We start from the raw sequence: 20808 nt of genomic DNA on the forward strand, positions 1-20808 counted from the left end.
TACATTTTCAAGTGAAAAAGGTGCAGTTTGTCATAGTATGACTCAGTTTTGTGTGAAATCACACAGTGAGCTACATCTCTCCTCTAGCACAATAGCCAGCAAAACTTACCATGAAAATTAAATTAAAGGCCTAGTCCCAAATCAACGCCCAGTCCCTTTTACTAGCCTGGTGTGGCTACACATTTTCACAAATAAATATCTGTCTCAAGTAGATGCCTGGTCTGGTTGCCAAGCAGTTCTTTTGTTTTTAACGGATGTTCTTGACAGGTATAAAACTGGGTTTTTGCCTTCCCCAAATTGTGAGTCTGTTCCTTCCATAAGGGTCCTCAGCTCAAAAGAGTCAAACTGATTTTTCATAAAAATTAATCCAAGTGAGTTTTGTTTTAAAAGGATAAAGTGGTGTTGTGTCGGTATGTCGGGCGCTTTAATCCCTGAGTGCCCTAACTCACTCACTCTCTGTTGCGCTGTCTGTCGGAGCCACATCTAATGAATGATTCATAATTAATATCTTATCTGAAGCCTTGATTTTAAACAAGTAATGTTCATACTTGTTTAGATAAACAGTTTGATTATAGTTCCCAATCTTTGATGAGCAACAGTTGAAACAACTAATTGAAGTTTGTGTTATCTTACCTGACTGGTTTCATACAGCAACTTCTGGTCTTTTTATCAGCTAGGAAGCAAAAAATCAAGCTAAACCAGTGACTCATGTGAGTACATCCCGGCACAAAGCACGCAGGCATCATAGCTTCAGCAAGAGAGAAAGGTATGCCGTCACTTAAATGACTTGTGTGGTCTTTCTAATCATAATCTGGACCTTTTTCACAGCAAACTGCAACTTTCTGAACTTGCAAAATTAACTTTTAAATTGGTAGTTATTTATGGCACAATTCAAACAGGATCAAAAAATTATTTGTCTCTCCCTATTGACTAGCGTACCTACATATACATATTTTTTAATTGGATCATCTGTGTTTTTATATAGTTTTGGCTCTTAGTGGGTGTTACGTTCAACTATCACATCCATTCATGCAGTGTATGATTCATAGTACATGCTGAGATGATGTGTCACATTCACACTAAAAAGTTTTGGCGTGATTGTACATGTAAAAATCAACAGTGCTAGTTCCTAAAGTTTCTGGACAGGCTATCAAAAGACTTGCCATCTGGTAGTTGTAGATACTGTATTTATTTACCCTTATAACCTCAGCAAAATTATATAAAGATTAACTGTATAGGAAAAAAATGTACACTTGAAGACATGTATTTTGAAGCACCTAATTAATTGCTTTAAATTTTAAACACTTAAATAGAGGACACCTATTCAGACACCATGTTAGTTTTTGTCGCCTGATAAACTGTGTGCACTTCAACAGATGAGGCATCACCATCAATAGCTAAATTACCTTTGAGCACTAAGCTGTTAACTTGACTTTGAAATGAAGGCACAGACTCTCAACCTCACTCCCCAAAAGCTTAGTCATAGTCTGACCAAGGTTAGATTCAGTACTTGACATCAAGGCATCACTCGACACATACATTAAATCTCTACAAGGGTGAAAACGGAGACAAAGGTAGCGGAAAGTCACACTTGTTAGATCTACGGTTCAACTGAAGCTTACTCTCCATCCCATGTTAAGCCTTCGATTTTCAGGTAGTGCAGCAGAGGTGTGCAGGAATAAAAGCAAAAAGGTGTGACAGACTAGGAGCTGGATTTAAACCATAGCGGCAAACAGATGGTTCCTCAAGAGAGTCCACATGACTGTCACAGCTCTTCATCAGATGCTCAAGCAGCTTTCTAATGTGATAATGTGTAAAGTGTGATACATTTCTGAGCTCCATATGGAAAATTTCTCATTTCAGTTGGCTAGGGCTTGCTCAAGGACACCTCAGCAGGGCAGGTGCTCACTAACACAATCTCACACATTAGGCTGGGCTAAAAAATAGCACTGTGTTGTTTTAGTTTTTTAGTAAAGAAGGGACAGTGCAAATTTATAAATACACATGGTATGAAAATGCCAGAAATATCCAAAATTTCGGTTATTTTTCATCTGTGGTCCCTTCGTCAAGATGTTACATTTCTTATTTGAACACATCGACAAGAATTTTAACAGGATTTATTTTGTCTCAAGAATGTAATGGTCATCAAATGTGTGATTCAGGGCTAAAACCTGAGGCAAAATTGATGCAATATAAAAGCACTAGAGGCAGCAGTGACATATTTCCATATAGAACAACACTGCTACACCAGCAGGACATATTATTAGCAGCAGCAGAAAATAGTTTGGTGCTTGCATGCGTATGTATTAACCATCCATTGTTTTAATTGATTACTTAAAGATATATAAGTGTATAAATTTTTTTTTAAATAAGTGTAAGTGCTATAACTCTGGCAGCAAGCAGTGTGTTTGTTTGAGATTCTGTCACTTTTCATTATAAGCAGGATAAAAAAAATCCTCCTTACTTTGAGTAATACATCTATCACATATCATGTATGTATGAGACAGGATTTCACCATTATAGTAGATAGTTATCATGGCAACAGTCATCTCTTCCTCTGTGATGACAAGAGCAGGGTAAACATTATAATTATGTAAAAAAAACAAACAACAAAGAAAAAATTACCATGAATGTGTGCTTGCACAAAAATATTTGGCCAGTGCAGCGTGACTCCAGATGACTTTGCATTGCAGAGGATGAGCCGGGTTAAACTTGTTTACAATTTTACAGTGCTCCCCATGGACCCTGTTGCACCCCTCTATCTGACTACATATACCAATAAAAGGACAAATATGAAGGTGTTTTGCATTTGTGTTCACATCTGAGATGATGAAGATAAAAACTGTTTGAGGCATACTTTAGCTGTGCATTCAGCCACCTAATTTTGGAGGAAGACCGTCAACCATCAAATCTTGTACATAACTGTGAGATTTAACTGGCTGAAAGTGACCCGCATGGTTAAGGGTTAAAGGCACTGCACAGAATGTCGGGAGCTAATTACCAAATTGGAAAGCATTGGGTTTCACTACCCAATCCATACTGAAAACAGGAACTGCCCATTGGTTCGACAGCCCATTGTTCCGACCATATTAAACTCATTGTTCCGAAGTCCGTTCCAAAATCATCATGATGCCCTGTGGTTAAGGTCTGGTTAGGTTTAGGCACAAAAACCAGTTGGTTAGGGTCAGGAAAAGATCATGGTGTGGGTTAAAATGAAAAAGAAAGTGACAAACACATAAGCTGTGAGGCTGCTCTGCCTCAAGCCGGTCGCGGCGCACCATATGCCCGCCGCGAGCCGTTCAGCAGCGCAGACAGTCGGACTAATGGGATGTCAAGCCAACGGACTGTCGAACCAATGACATGGACCCACTGAAAACAGTCTGTTCATGACCTTTCCCTCAACACATGAGCTGTCCAGACCTTTACTCTTCGAGGTCAGTTCCTTACCCCAACTATCTTTGCACATGCGTAAGACTAATCGAGTCTTGAGTACGGATTAGGCTGTGACAATGGGAAAGTGGTTAAAAGCGAAAGGAAATTTAAACAGCAAACAAAAGAAAGAATAGAAAGACAAGGTGTCAGAACAAAATCCTGATAAAAGGCCAAGCTAACGTTAACCCTGCGGCTTGGATTTGATTGACTGGCAACACAATCACAGCTTCAGTCTCCAGATGATCTTGGAAGTGGAAAATTCTAACTCAACACAGAGAATTGTCTTCACTGACCACTGCTGGTCCATGCCGCACGCACATAACCTTAAAGCACAGCTGGTGCAGCTGGCCTTGGAGGGAGAGCTCAGACTTGCCTGATGTCAGACAGAGTTGTCCCGGTGGACTGGGCAGATTCAAAGGTCTGGACCCAGGCAAACCTCACACACGAATGCCTAAATGAAGGGAAGGACAGGGTCCTCAGGAGATTCTGCACTCAGACAGTTTGCCTGCTACAGTTTTTAACGCAGATTTGCATCTGTATGAAGGCTGTATAAAAACTACTAGAGATGGCAGTGGTGGTTGGCAAACACTTACACTAGCCTGACTCACTGAATGTAGACTGCGGGTATAAGCATGCTATTGTGATAGAGCACTGTTGCTGCATCATAGGCTTTCTGCCACCCACAACGATTGCGGTGGTTCCCAACTGGTGGGTCATTGTCCAAAAGTGGGTCACGAGTCCATTCTGAAACACACTTTATTTTGAAGTGCAGTGAATTTATAGCTCATATTTTCAAGAGCTGTTTCCTGCTGTAGAGTGACTAAAGCAGGATTTATACTTCTGCCTCAAACTGACGCTGTACCTACGGAGTGCCTGACATACACCTTCCCAGAAATGGAACCACACATCGTGACGACACAAACCTCCTGTTTATTTTTGTAAGCTGAAACCATTTCCCTCAGTGGACACGAAGCATTTGTTTAGAAGCTATAAACTGTGAAGACATAAAGGCCCCACAAAATAGCATTGTAATTCATGTGTGTGATTTATCCTGGCTTTATATGGGTAGAAGAATTCTCTGCTAGCCACTAGGCTAATTTATACAATGGAAAATGCCATAGGCTTGTGCTAAAAACATTAGCATGTTGTATTTGTGGGGAAAATGTGTCCAGATAAAGACAAGTGCTTTGTTTGTGAATGCTGTGAGTTATTGGGAAGCCAATTTGTGTATTTGTGTTTGAAGTTGGCGCTATTTAGCCATGTTTAATGTGTGTTTTGGGTGTGTTAGGAATCAACAGAACTTCACAGAAACCTCGCCGCCGACCATTGGTTTGGAAGTGTAACTGCAAGGTGACACAGATGGACCACCGCGGTATAAATACTCACAAGGGCGTAGGCTATGTGTGTAGGCTAAGGCGTAGGCTCTGCATAGAGCACACAGGTGTAAATCCTGCTTATGTTTTTTGTTGTGCACCACTAAACCAAAGCAAAGTACTTGTATGTGAAAACCTGTTTGGCAATAAATTGGAATCTAATTCATATTCCAACAGTTTATGTGGCTACTAATGTACCATCAGTAGTCTGGGTTCACTTGTCATGTAGCCCACTGGCATTGGCATGTTTTGCCACATTTCCAACCATATGTTGAGTCTGGACCCCCTGTGAAAACTAACCCCTCCTAGCCCGATGACATTGTAGGTTAGATGAGGCTCTCTCAGAAGTAAAGTAAAATAGGCATATTAGGTAGAATAGGTGGTCGTTTGATGCAAATGTGGACGTCAGGGGGGAAAAACATTAAATCTTTTGAGTGAGGATAAACTGGATTACCAGTAATTTAAAGCAAATTTTACCAACCACAATAATCTATCAGCTATAGGGGGTTGCTTGAATATACCGATGGGGGTCACAGAAATAATATTGAGACCAGAATTAATGAATTATTACTTTGACGATGATGGTCAAAACCTAATGATTCAGTTATTGCACAATTCAATTATTCAATTATTACATAATAGGAGTGCTTGTTAGGCTCAATGAGCACAAGAGAGACATCAGAATTTTTCAGCCTATTAACCCTCAAATGTCATTATAAACCTAATTACACATATCCCTTCAAACAAAGTGAAAAGGAGAAGAAAATATACATTATACATACTTGAAAATAAAGACAACACACTCAAAAGATGTAGTCATTCTTGTATTGTCCTTGTGGATTGTCTTACAGCTGTATAATGCACAGGTAAACCGGACAGACCAGAAAAAAAAAAGTCTAGGATGTTATGGAACTGGCACATATTGTCAAAATTACAAAAATAATGGAAATTTATCACTTCATCGCTTCTGCTGACTGTACAGGAGTCAATTTAACCTTACTCACACCTTGATGTCACATGAGAGTCACTGAGGTCACACATGAGTTGCACATGGCAGCAGTCGTGAGATTTCAGATGATTTGAAGTGTGAATTGTTTCGAGATACTTGAGAAGAGATGTTAGGACAGGAAGTAGCTGGAAAGTGGTATATTGCAGATCCACCAGCATCCCAACTCCCGCATTGTTCAAGGACACCTAACACACACACACACACACACACAGTATATACTGAAGCACAAGAATGCTGAGAGATGATCCAGTGTCTGCCTGAGCACATATGGAATAAATATGTTATTTATGTTGCAGTCCACTCACCGAGTTTATATTTTCCATGAACATTTGCACATCCCGGATTTTTTTTCTTGACCTCCACACACAGCATCTTAACCAAAGACTGCGGTTCCCTAGAGGAAGTTCAAAGCTGTCATCTCTTCTCCCTCCATGAGGCAGTGTTGTGGAGTGTACACTGGGAGACTCCAGCGAAACCCACAGTGCAGCTGTGTTTCTGTCTGTTGAAACCAGCCTCGTACTTCAAGCAGGTGCTGTTCAGGCAAGGTCGAGCAGGGCAAATACCTGATCTGGGCTGAGCTACATTCTGCTACTCAGTGTGTTGTGCTGTGGCAACCATTATTTTTCCTGGTCGACTTTCTCAGCAGTTTACATGTAATGCATCATGTGATAGTGCTCCATACATGTGATATGACATCATAGGACATCATGTTTTCATCTGTGGCCAACTCAAACTCTCAGGCCTTGTTTATGAGATGGTACTGTCCTGCTATGATTGTTGTAAATATCCTGTGATCTCTGTAAAACAGATGCTACTGTAGTGGGGATTTCTGTACCGTTTCATGTGCATCACCCTGGAGTCAGTCACGTAAGAGTAAAAGTATAGTCTGCTTTGTTGAGCACAACAGTGCATCCTCCTCTCTCCACCTGCAGGATGTAATGTTCTGGTCTTTGCTCATCGATGTCAGAGCCCTCCCCTTTCGAATATCCGGATTACAAAGGAATGATTGATGATTTTGCTCTGTAAGAGACTGCTGAGGCTAAGGCTGGGTGATAAAATGATCTTGAAATGGGACTGTGATAACATTTATGTTAATAATGATGATAAGCTTTGCATATTTTTACTCGATATGGATACATTAAAAGTACCACAACAGCCAGACAGTGTGCTGTTTGGGCCTTGGACGTCAAAGTACATGCTCATTTCCTACTGCAAAGCATTGCTTGAGCTGTCGATGACGAAAGCTCTGGAAATGAGGAAAAAGACGTGTGGAGGGGAACGAAGGTGATGATGAAAGTGAACTTGCAGTGTCCTCCAAAGATGAGGAAACTTTTGGGGGAAAAAAAGTAAACACAATGTCAATTTTGTGAAAGTGGTTTGGATATCTGAGAGGTGACGTAGCGCAGATTAAGATGGTCTGCAAAATATGTTGTTTGTTGGTGCTGAAAAATGAAGCCAATGTGCAAGATAGTCAAAAACTGCAGTTCCTCTAACTGCCACTTGAGGCAGGCTCCAGAAGAATGTCAATCCCCTAAGAAACCTAAAAAGGCACAACCTCACAGCAGAAAAGAACATGTTTATAGCCTGGTACAAATAATAATAATGAATGAACGAATAAATGAATTTTAATTATTGTGTCATGCAATTAGTTATGCCTGGCCCCCATGGGCGTACAAGACACCATAAATTCAGAGAAAGCCAGGATCAGAGTCCAGCAAACATAAATTCAGTCAGTATTAAAAGGAAAGGGAGTGAAACACAGCAGCAAAAACATCATATACAATGAGATCATTCATTTGGAAGACAAAGTTCGCAAATCGCTCACAAAGGCATTCATCGTGTAAAAGTGAAAGAAAGAGATCAAAATAAATACCAGTGAAACAAACATTCTTGCCTTCTCTTTGAGGCAAACTTAAACACATCAGAATTAAACAGCCATTCTAGCTTTTGGTCATTGGAGCACCAGAAAATATCAGAGTTTGTATGAGCTATTTCATGGAACATAAGCTCTCTCGAGTCATCGTAGTTTGTGCAATATAAAAGAAAATGGGACTCACTTTCCACTTCACCCAAATCACACAGCTCACATATTCTATTTTCCTCCTGAATGTTGTTGAATCGCCCGATCTCATGGCCAGAGGAAGAAGACCGCTTCTCAGCTGTGCAACTAAAGATCTTTGGCTCCTAGATAAACGGGATGTTACATATGGTTCAGGGCCAAACCTCTGTTTTATATGCACCTATGTTCTTAACTGAGGCATTGACAGAATGTTTTTGAACCTTTTCTCTTCAGATTTCAGTAACAGCTTTTTCTAAATTGAGTTAACACTGCAGCATAGGTCATTATTATATGGTTATATGGTTTTGGTCTCCATAGCTAATTTCAACATTCATGATAACTGTTTCGGGGTCCTGAATTTCTACAAAACTCACCGTTTACACTTTATTAAAGCTTAAAGTGAAGCATATTTAAGAGGCTGTCTACAAGGCATTACTACAGTCTATGACTCAGACTCACCCTTTGCTCCTACACAGCTCCACCTTGTCGTGCAAATATGATCCAGCTCCAAAAACACAAGATGACAATGGCCAAAATACCGAACACAACTCTTCAAGTCAACAAATAAAGGCAGTCTGCAAACCAGTGGGTGATGTTACAGTAGCTACAACCATTGATTTATACAGTCTATAGTGCCAACCAAGGCGGGAAACACAACAAATCTTTTCCGTCACCTCAGAATGTATCATCCAAGCGACCACACTGAGAGTATGAAATACAGGCCCATGTTTATCTGTCCACAAGTTTTTGCACTGCTAAGGGGACTGAGCCATATGCATAGCATAGTGCCTGGTTTACAGTGTTTACATTTTGCTCTTTTTTCCCAGATTTCCACCTCTAAAACATTTCAGAGATGTAAAACCAGTGCATGATCAATATCTTTCAACCTTATTTTATGTTCCAGTTTTACTTAAATGTGCCACTTGTTTACTTTGTGTCTTGTCTCGGTTGTATGTCTGCAGATATTTGAGATGTTTGCTGCCCTGGCAAAGGAATTTGACGTGATAGTTGCCACAGCTTTTATTCATTCATTCATTATCCGTAACCGTTTATGCTGCTGGGGGTCATGGGGGGCTGGAGCCCATCCCAGCCAATGGTGGGCAAAAGGCAGGGCTGACACATGCAGACAGACAACCATTCACATTCACATTCACACCTACGGGCAATTTAGAGTCACCAGTTAACCTAACATGCATGTCTTTGGACTGTGGGAGGAAGCTGTAGTACCAGAGGACATGCAAACTCCACACAGAAGGGCTCCCCCACCCCAGGGTTCAAACCCCCCACCCTGGATTGGAACCAGGAACCCTCTTGCTGTGAGGCGACAATGCTAATTACTGCACCGCCATGCCATTTTCATATTCATTATCATATTATAAATCATAATATTGATATTGAGCAACATGGGAAAAAATGATTGTGATCATATTTTTTGCCATATTGCTGAGCCCTAGCTGACTCCTTCTTCCTCTGCCTCTGTGTTGTTATTGTTGTTACAGACACCTGACTCTGGGGCTGTGTTAAGATTTGCCACTGGCACATTTAACTTCTTGGCCACCGATTCTCTCTCTGTCAGCGTAAGTTACCGAGCAGTTTGTCTCCCACTTTTCGTGATATCTGGCAGCGTCACACTGTTGTCCTTCCACCTCTAAGTTTACTCTGTGCTCCTTTCAGCGTTACTGGCCCGTGACGGTACAGTGTTTGTTGTTTGTCTCTGCTGACCAATGCTCTGTTAGGCTACAAGTAAGTGTGCATGTTAAGTGAATTCGGAAGCAGCGGGGATCTTTATCTGCCAACATCTAGAGTACCTGGTCGTCTCTTTGCCTTAGGGCGCTGTTTTTAGGGTGTTCTCCCCAAAATGTGCAGCAGTGTATGAGTATCCATCTAGGTCACAGGATGTCTAACACAGGGAAGAGTTACATTACTAATAATGTGTTAGTCCAAGAACTATTTTCTGCAACAATCAGAAAATCACGAGTGTTTTCAAACCTTTGGTAACACTGCTGAAATACAGCAGAAAAGAAAAGAATAACAGCTGCTGTCTTAAAGTGAATAACACATTTGACAGCAGGGGGGAAAGAACGTTATGTTCTCTCTTTGTGCCACACTTTGTTTCTACCACCTGTAAATGTTTTCAGCATATTCAGTTTATTCACTTATTTCACAAAACACTGGCAAAGCTCTGAACTGACATTAAGTCTTGTCCTTCTTGTGTAACTTACAGTAAATCTTCAAGACAGTACAACTAGAAACTCAAGGCAGAGCAGATCATACTTAATGTATGTTCTGCCTCTGGGATGTTGGTAGGGAGCAACTCATGCCGTGAGCGGGAAGGAATCTCAAATAAAATGTTTACAGCTTTTCTGCATTTGTGGAACACTTTCAGACTGGGGGGATTTTCCTAAAAAGTAAGGGGAAAGTTTGTTTACGCTCATAATTTCCTAAAATGAATGGTGTGCATCCAGAAGGCCTAACGAAGGCTGAATGTATTTTCTAACTTTTGAAACATTCACAGATTTTTTTCTGTTTTGGAGTTCAGATAATGGACCCAGACAGTTGCTATGTTTTGATCGCATTAGAGGTTCTTAATGATATATTTTTAATGTTGTTTCCCTTAATTTGCTCTCAGTGGGTCGATTGTGCACTTTTGTTCTTTTCCAGTTGCCAGCAACTCACTCAAGCCTTTTGCTCTCCCGGGGTAGACTGTATATGCTGTACACAAAACTCAGGGAATAATGAAATAACAATAACAAGCTCACGGCTTTATTTCAGCACACATCGTCTATGCCAATAGATGGAAACTCATAGGGTGGGGAGGTATTTTTAGCACCATGCTTATCCTTCCCTCTCATCCTTCCTCCCCTGCATCTCTCACTCTCACACACAATGTCTTTGTCCCTGTCTTTTGCATTCATCATATGCCATTTCTCCTCTCTCACTGAGGCTCTTTGCCTCTATCTCAGCTGGATACCAGACGTCCCTTTAATTCGACACACTAATGTAATTCGCCTTCTCTATAATCATCCATTTTCCTGTTTTCATGCCCTCTCCCCGAACTTGAGACACGTCTTGTGGATTCTATTTCACAGCAGTACACCAGACTACATCAGTTTCCATTTCATTTATTCAGTATTTGTTTAGAAGCCCCACGCTGGCCTGCTATGAATCAACATTGCTTAATAGAAGCTCCTCTCGCTGACCAGGTTAAAGTAGACATAATTACACATGGATCTGAAAGTACAATTTAATATTAATGTTCTGAATCAAATGGAAATGAATCGGAGTTCATGCAGCATAAAGGTGTTTAGTCTTACAAGATTACCAGGGAGTATTCATCTTGCAGGCACACAATCTAAAAACAGTGTGCTCACACAGAACGTTCGATGCATCTGTAAGCACCCATTTACTGCAGCTGCCTAACCACAAAACATCTAGCTATCCGTAATGTTTGGTTTGAGTTGTTGTTTTTTTCAAAGATGCTAAAAAGTTATTGCGCCGGCACATGTTTTGTTTTTAAATGTTTGAAATTGCAGCTGCTCTTTTGTACTAATTACCAAATAATTTCATGGTGATTGGGGTTGTTGCTCATTTCCTGCCTTAACTGCTCTGCATCGCTGAAAATCACTGTCCAGTTTTTATTGCATTAAAAGATAACTTATGGAGTTATGTCATCTTTTTTTATACTTTTCCATAATAAATTTCTTTTAATAACTGAAGCTTGAATATTATGATCTCTTTTGAGGAAGGAAGAATCTTCTTTTATAAGTTAGATTAACTGGGGACTGATAAAAGTCACATCCCAATGTGACCTCAGGGAAACCTAGGTTGGGTATTGGATATTTCTGTTGAGGAAAGACTAGAGATCAGACGAGCAGAGCACTGCTGAAAAACACAAACATTTGCTCCCATAGGCACATGAGAATATGAAACCGAACACAATTTCTTTAAAAGTATAAAAAAAAGGAGTTTGCAGCCAGATATCCTCTGATGTAGTTTTGCAAAATGAATGAGACAGAATGATGTCTCCAAACTATTCCCAAAATATCCTGAATTATGACGCATGCCTGCTTGTAGGTACAGCCCTTTAACAATACAGTACAGAGATGGGAAAAGCACAAAATGAGCAAGAGCCTTTCATTCAGTTTCTCTGCAGATGAAAAGAAGTTGTTTTCGTCTGTTATTTTGGTTTCAAATTATTTATTCCTTATCTGATAACAATTATTGTTCAGCGTCTTTGTTTTGCATTTACCATTTTGTTAACTGTGCAGCAATAAAGCTTTTTATTTGGCCATCATTTTGCATAACTGAGATATCTGAAACCTCGGATCATCACAGGACAGAATTTGCACTTTCATTTAAAACTGATATAACAACTATGGCTGTGGTAACTGCATTATATTATCATGCATTAACACGAGCAGATACAAAATGATATCCTACTACTGTATGTATACTTAAAATAAGATGGAAATGAGAGACAGGTAGCTGGTTGCTGGTAAAAATAAAGCCCATAGAACAGCAATTACAAAGCAAGCCTTTCTTCTTATGTTATCTCGCACCTTTAGAAGGAAAACCAGGTTATTCTACATGATTTTCTCTCTGAGGAAAGATTATTTCCCCAGAATATAACACTTTTAACACATTTTAAGCACAGTGCGAAGGAGAATAAATGAAGCATTGTGAGTCAGATTTCCTGGCAATCTCAGTGCCGCCTCCGTCCTGTCAGCGTTGAGCCCCGTGTGGAGGGGTTAAGGTTGGAGCTCCAGGCCAAACCCAGCAGTCGAGAGCCCGCCCTCAGGAGAGGGAGTCAACATGGCAAGGGCACCAAACACATTCAGGATGCATTGGTGCCATTTATCATGGTTGACAACTGCACCTCTCAGTGCCATTTGGGTTTATTACCGGTACATTTCTCCCCACATAATGATGTTTTCCTTAGCACTTGTCCTCTGAGACCAGCTTCAATGAAAAACTGCAGTGGAAACATCAAGGTGACAGTTTCCCCCTCGTTTTTTTTCTCTTTAATACCAAGTTTGCTTCGTATGACTTCTAAGGACATGGAAATAAAACAAAAGAGGAAGTGGAGTTTCTTACTTCGGCTACAAGTTTGAGGGCATTCAGCACCTGAGGATTTAGGCTGCATATCAGCATCCATGCAGCAGGGACTTAATATGTGCACACATTGGTATTCAGACCCCATTTGTATTTGGGGAATCAAATCCTTTGAGGTAGCTGCACAACAAGGTTTGGGTTTCCCTAAATAGATATGTGCTGAAAAATGCTCAGGAACTTTGATCCACAATGACTGCTTTGGAACCGCACAAAACATTGACGACTAGAAAATCCCAGTACTTAAGATATGATTTGCTGATGATGTTTGATGATATGGTTTCATCAAACATCATCAGCAAACATTTTATTTAAGTGTGGTAATTGACCCTCGAGCTGGAGCCACATATCTGCTCTCTCTACTTCAATCTCAGTGAGATGTGTCCTTCCCAGAAATTCCTTTTCCATTTCGCTGCTGGCTGTATGTCCGTAGAGTAAAGTTATATTAATATTTGCTTTACTGAATACAGGGTAGAGAGAAAAAAACGGAAAATGTGTAAGCAGGTTTAGTTATAACAATATCCACCTGAGTTCTGTACATGTTTGCTTTACGAGTTTTTACAAAGGGGGAAAAAACATGAACCAAACATCTAATATCCAATATGAAATAAAGTTTGGGTGAGTTTTTGTAGTAGGTGAAGGGAGCAGCAGTGACACTGGATGTAACAGGTCTTGGCGGACTGAGGTTACTCTCGATGAAAGACAGGTAATATCTGTATGCCTAAAATAAGACCAACATTTGAATGTATCCACAGTGCTGGAGTTATAAGAAGTTTTTTCAGTTTTATTATTGGTGACTGATAGTTATCATATTGAAATTCATACTTTGGTTTTAGATGCCTGCTAGAGTTTATATGTCGAAAATATCTCAATTCAGCCGTCTCCTGAATTGACAGCTAATATGAAAGAGCAAATATGTTTTAAGTGAAACATAGTGCCAAGTCTTCTATTAACATAATATGAAAATATTGCAGGTTAATTTATCTGGTAAATCACAATAATGTTAATACTTAATGTATCAGTAAAATGTAAGAATTTTCCTCGTCGACCAATAGTTGTTATTTAGGGCCATTAGTCAACTAGTCTCCCACATGTTTACGATGTATATTTAATTATTATATTATATATTTTGGGTGGGGCAACACAATGGTTTGAGTTGAAGGTGTGAGAAAGAACAGTATCAGTAACACTGTTAACACTGTGCTACATTACAGAGAAATACAAAACCGTACTAATGAACCTTCATTAATATAGGCCTATATTTTATCTACAAGTGCACGTCACACACTGAGCGAGCCGCCTGTTAATGACGCTGTCGGCAAAGCAGTAATGATTGTGCTAAGTGGCTAATGGGCATGTAGCTACTTACATGTTACAGGTGAATGATAGGCAAATGTTTGCCTGCAGAGTGTACATATCACCTCGGGTTCGTCCTTCACCTTCTCAAAATGATGCCACACTTTTTTTTCCCCTGTGTCTGTCCTTTCAAATCAGATTCCCACATGGTCAAGTCATATAGGTTTTGATTTATTTTGACAAGGTGCAACTTCTAATACAGTTTCACATTTGTTTGTTGTCTTTTTCTGTGACTAAGCGACCAATGAATTCTTGCAAACTAATGACCTTTCCGGTGGACTGACATTTGGTTGACTATTAGGGGACAGCACTACAAAACAGTATCCACTTGTGGTGACTACAGCATTCATTTTTTTTTTTACCTTTTTTTAAAACTAAAACTTAACCAAAATTACGATCTTTCCCTAACCTCAACCAAAATGGTTTTGTTGCCAAAACCTAAGACATAAGACAGTAGTTTGGATGCAAACCCTAAGTTCTGGTGTTAAGGTCCACCATTCTCCCCAGCCACCTTCCTCCTAAGCGTATGCAGAACATGAACATAGTGTTTTGTTACTTGAAAAAAACTTTGTCTCTGAACATGAACTAAGTAATGATTATGTTGCTGTAATATGTTGATGTAATTAAGAAAGTTGTTTAGTAACATACAAACATAATTGCTAGGAGACAGGGTTGCTCAATATAATGTCACTTAGCCTATGTTTGCCCACTGTCACCTACATAATGGATAGCTGTTTTTTTTTAAACAGGGTTAAGGAATGCTACAATCGAGACTAGCCAGCAGTAATGTGATGCCACTACCTGGAATCAGTCAGACAGATCACAGGAAACAATACAGTCCACAAGCTTTCAGACAGAAATTGAACTCTGACCACCAGGGCACTTCGACGGACTGTGTGGAAAGATTCTTACTAATGTAAGGACTCCCTGGAAAACAGTGCTGATACACATTAGTACATCCTAGTGAAATAGTAATAGAGTAACAAAATGGTGTTTGTTCGATGGAAGTCTTTTAAATGAGTCATCAAGTGACACACTCATTCTAACTTGAGATTTTTGATGTAAAAACCTCCACAAATGTTTGATTCAACATCACAAACTATCAATGACACAACAGAATTTACAATATCCATATTTAAATCAGGCTTGAAAAACTATCCCCATAAATCATTAATAGCAGCCTCAAGCTATGGTTCACTCCCAAAAAGCAGAAAAAATCTGATATTGAGGAAGTGTGTAACACAGACGTATTGTGCAGCCAGACTAAATTACTATTTGTGAGAATGTGATCAGATCTGCAAAATGATTTTGGTTATAATAATAATAATCTGTGGGTATTTTGCTCCCCAAAAAGAGTGATACACCTTTATCTGATGTTTTCACGCTGCTTTTAAATTGAGGATTTCTTTATTTAAATCATGCCTGTCTTTTAGGCTTTCCATGTGTCTGAATAAAATATGGTGAGGATATGTAGGCTGCACTTGTCCAAGTTAAACAAGAGTTTTCTTAAAGGTGTTATGCAATGCACAAAGCTCTTTTCCCAAAAAGTTTCCGCAGACACCAGTGAAGTCTTCCTTCAGTTGGAACTGACGGGATATTTTTTAAAGTATTTCTGATGTTGCATGAAATTTGAGAGCAGCAGCAGGAAGAAGAGCAGCACAGGTCATAATGCAAATAGACTCATCCTGCATATCTATTGTCTTATCCGAGGAGCATATGCACTTTATCTCTGTCAGCCGACTCCTTATCATAGCCTTAGAGAAAGGATCTCATTAGCGCAAGTCGCATTCTCTTTGCCTGTGAGCTGGAGCCGATCATTATCTTTGTTGTGGTGATGGTGCTGGTGGTGCTGGTGGTGGTGACGAAGATGAAGATGATGAACAACTGATTGATTTGTGCCAGTGGGTACAATCTTTGTTCGCAGAATTAACTATGCTCTTTCAAATGAAATTTATTTTCTGCTTCTGGGATCCATCATAATGCTGAAATCAATATTTAATATCCTTGGATCAATGGTACGTGAGGTTTTGTTTTGCATTGGTTTGGCCACTATTTTGGAGTAATAATGTGCAATAGTGAAAGATTAAGAAAAAGGCTGATATCATGAATGTGTTGTGTCACTGGAGAATCTTTTTCCTCTTTAACTGTTTGATGCCATGTGTTCACACTCTTCCTGTGTTAAGGATTGCCTCTGATAAGGCCCTGTTACTGACTGAAAATGTACAAATATGGTGTGCATGGAATAAAATAAAAAATCACTCCTTTGCTTTGTGAGGTGGTCTTGATGAGTTTATTGATTTCAATGACCATTTGCTGAACCCCACAGTTAGGCAATAAGCACAGAATCAAAATCAATCAATCAATACATTTATTGTCATTGCACAGCTGTACATGAAATTAGATGTCTCCAGTGGTACATACAGAAATTCACAAGCAAGCAGAGACATCAAACACTAAAGTATATAAAAAATAAATGGGTGATTAAAGGAGAATAAGTACAATAAATTATTGCAGAGTCATGCAATATTGCACGTATACAGAATCTTCTCCTGAGATGTTAATACACATATCTTATAGTTTGGTCATTAACAGGTTAATTATTTAATGGGTAAAGCTGGGTAAAAGCTTTTCAGGAATCTGGAAGTGTGAGCTTTTAAGGACGTGTAGCACCTGTAGTGAGGACAGTAGGGCAAACAGACGAGAGCAAAGGGTGAGGGAGGGATTCAATTGTGTGTCAGCTCTGTCGTAAGCATCAAGTGTTAAAATCCTCAGCTAGTTAGCTCACTCCCTAGTAACCTGGCAATATTCCCGACATGTCATTAGTTGACTACATTGTTTAGGGGGGCCCTATTATGCTTTTTAAAATATTTTCAGTTATATGGCTTTATAATGTTACAGTGTTGGATGGTCACATTAAGTGTGGCCAAAATTTCAACTTATGAAGTAAACAAATGTAAAGTAATCCCTGTGAGCAACAACCTCAGGCTTCAGAATGTTGTGAATACTCTGTTTTCTACTCTTGAGACAAGCTGACGTCAGCTCTAGACAGATTTCTTTATGTAGTCATCTGTTCCAGGCACGCAACTGCTAGTATTGTGTCATTTGCGAACGAATCATTCAAAAGAACGAATCTGTTGAGTGAACGTACTGAACTGAATCACTTCCGGAACTGATTAGTTCATTTCTCAGTTCAGTTGAGCTCAGCAGCGATACCTGAGTGGAACTGCCGATTCGGTCCGTGTGAACGAGGTAGTTTCCAGATAAACATACTTAAAACGTTAGGCTGGCCAGTAATGAGACATGCAGGGCAAATGCAGCAGCAGCTCAGCCGTGTATCAGTTCAGTGAGCCGGACTACAAAGTACACAGTCAGGGCTCCCCCCGCCAAGCACTGAACGATTTGGTGAACGAATCTTTTGAACAAATCTTTTTAATGAACTGATTCTAGTGATTCAGTAACATCTTAAGAACTGCTTTGCCCATCACTACCAACTCCAAGACCTTGTTTTTTTCCCAAGTGTGTTCTACCTAGTCCCACTTAACTGTGCTTTTATAAGCTAGTAGTAACCCTAACCATAATCTCTTTGCCCTAGCTGCCTCCAACCTCGATGTATCAACGTGACAAGTACTTGGGAAAAAATGTGCAACTGAGAGCTACATGATAACGTCGGGGAAACATGATAATTTCCTCCTGATTTTGAATCATGTTCCTGCTGGAACATGTCTGGTTGTGAATATTTTGCATTTGAGGCTTTTATTGGTGATTTGTCCTGGCAGAAAGTGCTGCTATACTCTGTTACAGTTATTCAGGGAAATATGCAGTCTTGGGTACCAATGTTGTTAAATTTTTCCCCCATTTCGGATCATATTCCTGCTGGAACCTGTCTGGTTGTGAAGATTTTGGTTTAGAAGGGTTTTTTTGGGGTCATTTTCAAGGTAGAATATGCCACTATGCTCTATAACAGTCATTCCCTCTTTAGTGAAGTAGAGGTGCGGAGACAGCTGCTAAAACAGAGTATCTGAGACGGAGGGTGAATACAGGTGCTCCAGCAGTGTGAGGGAAATGGTGTTTTTTGAACATAAAACATGTCAACATGTTCTAGTAGTAACAGGTCCCGTTTAATGACGTAAAGCTGATTAAATCTGCTTGCAACAGTCATCTTTTTAGATGACAAAATCCACGGTCAGTGGCCATAGATGAGAAGCCCGATTTTGACATCTGTGTGAAATCAAAGACCCACTGTTTCATATTACTGCAGCGGTAAATCTGCCACAGCTATTATTGTAAACTCCATTGGGTGCTGTGCGAGCTTGACAGGCGTAGCAACAGCAACAAAGGGGACCGGGGCTTAGTGAACCGTCAATTACAATATACTGCTTAAATGTATACAGGCTAAATTCCCTTCTGCTTACATTAACGGGAGTTAATGTAAAGGTATTATGTGATGCTGCTAAGCATGGGAGGTGCCGGTGTAGAAAGGGTGGGGGTGAGCGGATGATCAGTAACGTGCCCACAAGTTCAAATGAAATCTAAGCCCTTTCTTCCTGTGGTTTTTATTGTCGAGGACAAGGTCACAATTTATTATTTATCTTGGGAAGGAAGTGTATTCTTGCAGTTGTTGCCTTCATAATTGAGTCATCACTGCCTGAAAACATAAAGGCAAGGCCATTTTCTATCCGTGGTTTAATGGGATGCTCATGCTCTCCTCTGTCTTTAAAATAAGCAGCGCAGAGCACAGACATGCTGTCAACATTGCACTGAGTCATCATAATTATAGCAAGGTCCCCCCTCTTCACAAGTGCATCCTCATGTGACTGCAGTCATCTTTGCCTCAGTCAGCTGCACAATATGTACGAACCCACAGCATAGCATACAGATCAGTGAATGGCACAGTGACTTTTTCACTTGTGTGATCTGCAGTGGGGTGTTGTTTTATGAAAACAAGGTTCTCGGGTTATTGATGTGCAGCGTAGATACAGTATCTACGTTTTCCACAGTTATTTAGCTTGAACAGCAGGAGGAATATGACTAAACACAGCATTTGATTGGAGTTCCATGCAAAACGATGATAGTATCAAGCACAACGTTTCAAATTGGGAATGTAATTAGTTTGATTAAAACACCAGTGAATCAACTTGAGGCACACAGGAACAAACCTTGGGATTAAATTATTTTTGAGTGAGTGCAAATTAGTTGAAAAGTGTGAACTCTTTCTTGACAGTTTTCTCTGCATTGTTTCATCTGAATTGCTTATTGTCAGCCAGGGCTCTAACTCTCTGCCAGGGAAAGTAGCTCTAAGATCTTCTGGCAGTTAGGTAGTTAAACCTCTGCTTCACCCTTTGTTCTGCAGGACGTAGTGACCCACTAAGGCTGGAGAAATCTTTGGGTGGATTTTCCCCCTCTATTTGAGACTATAGTAACCTTTATGTAGCACTGTAGCTGAATTGGCTGACTCAGACATCTGCACATCTGCAAGAACAAGAAGACCTCTTGATCTAAGGAGCGTCATCAAACAGATATCAATCTCTGTACAACCTCACTTAAGAAGAGCTGTGGCTTATCAGACTTCTCTAAACCACAGAGCAGGAACCCTGGTGATAATGCTTGACATTGAATTATTATTATCTTAAATGATCATATTGGAAATATGCTCTCGACTAAATCACTGTGACATTGCACTGGCAATTGATCTGAATTACGGAGATATGTGTAATTCTGTTGTCGTTTTCAGTCATAACTGTAATGTTTAAAGATACATAGTTAATCATGGTGGTCTGATGTTTCTGCTATGCTAATTTTGTGTACTTTGTTGCTTTGCTAGCATCTTTAATGAAATAAAATCAGAAGCTGAGCAATGTACTGCTGTGGACAAGGACTGCAGATATTTAAGCCGTCTAAAAAGACTAACCTAGATAAATAATATTGGTTTACAATCTGATCTTACTCTGAAGTCATTGAATACCAGCGCTTGGTCAGACTTCCAGTGTCAGACACCATTCTTTCACATCGCCACAATATGCGCCCGGTGGCTGTTATTCTGTAACAGCGCCGAGTGGCATCAGGAGGAAACGCAGACGGACAACAACGTAAGGGGCGAAAGTCCGAGTAGGGTGGGTAGCAAAGGTGGAGGATGGGTCCAACAACCACTGACTTTTACACAGGAGGTCGGTGTTTGTTTCCCTTATGTTAAGCCAAACCTTGTTCTTTTTTTTTGTCCTAAACCCAACCACGTGCTTTGGTTGTCTAACCCTAGCCATGTGCGTGTTGGCTAAACCTAACCACGTGCGTTTGTTGTAGATGAATAAAATGTCAATTTGCAGTGTTGTACTGACATCCTGCATTTATTTTGAAAGAGACTGTATGCAAATTGTACATTTCCTGTAAAAATGGAAATGTATTTTAAAACAGATAATGCATGTAACAGGCTGAAGTTCACATGGCGTCCCAGAATGTCAACAACAGATGCACCC

Source organism: Epinephelus fuscoguttatus, linkage group LG16 (assembly GCF_011397635.1).
Source record: "Epinephelus fuscoguttatus linkage group LG16, E.fuscoguttatus.final_Chr_v1".
Classification (NCBI taxonomy): Eukaryota; Metazoa; Chordata; class Actinopteri; order Perciformes; family Serranidae; genus Epinephelus; species Epinephelus fuscoguttatus.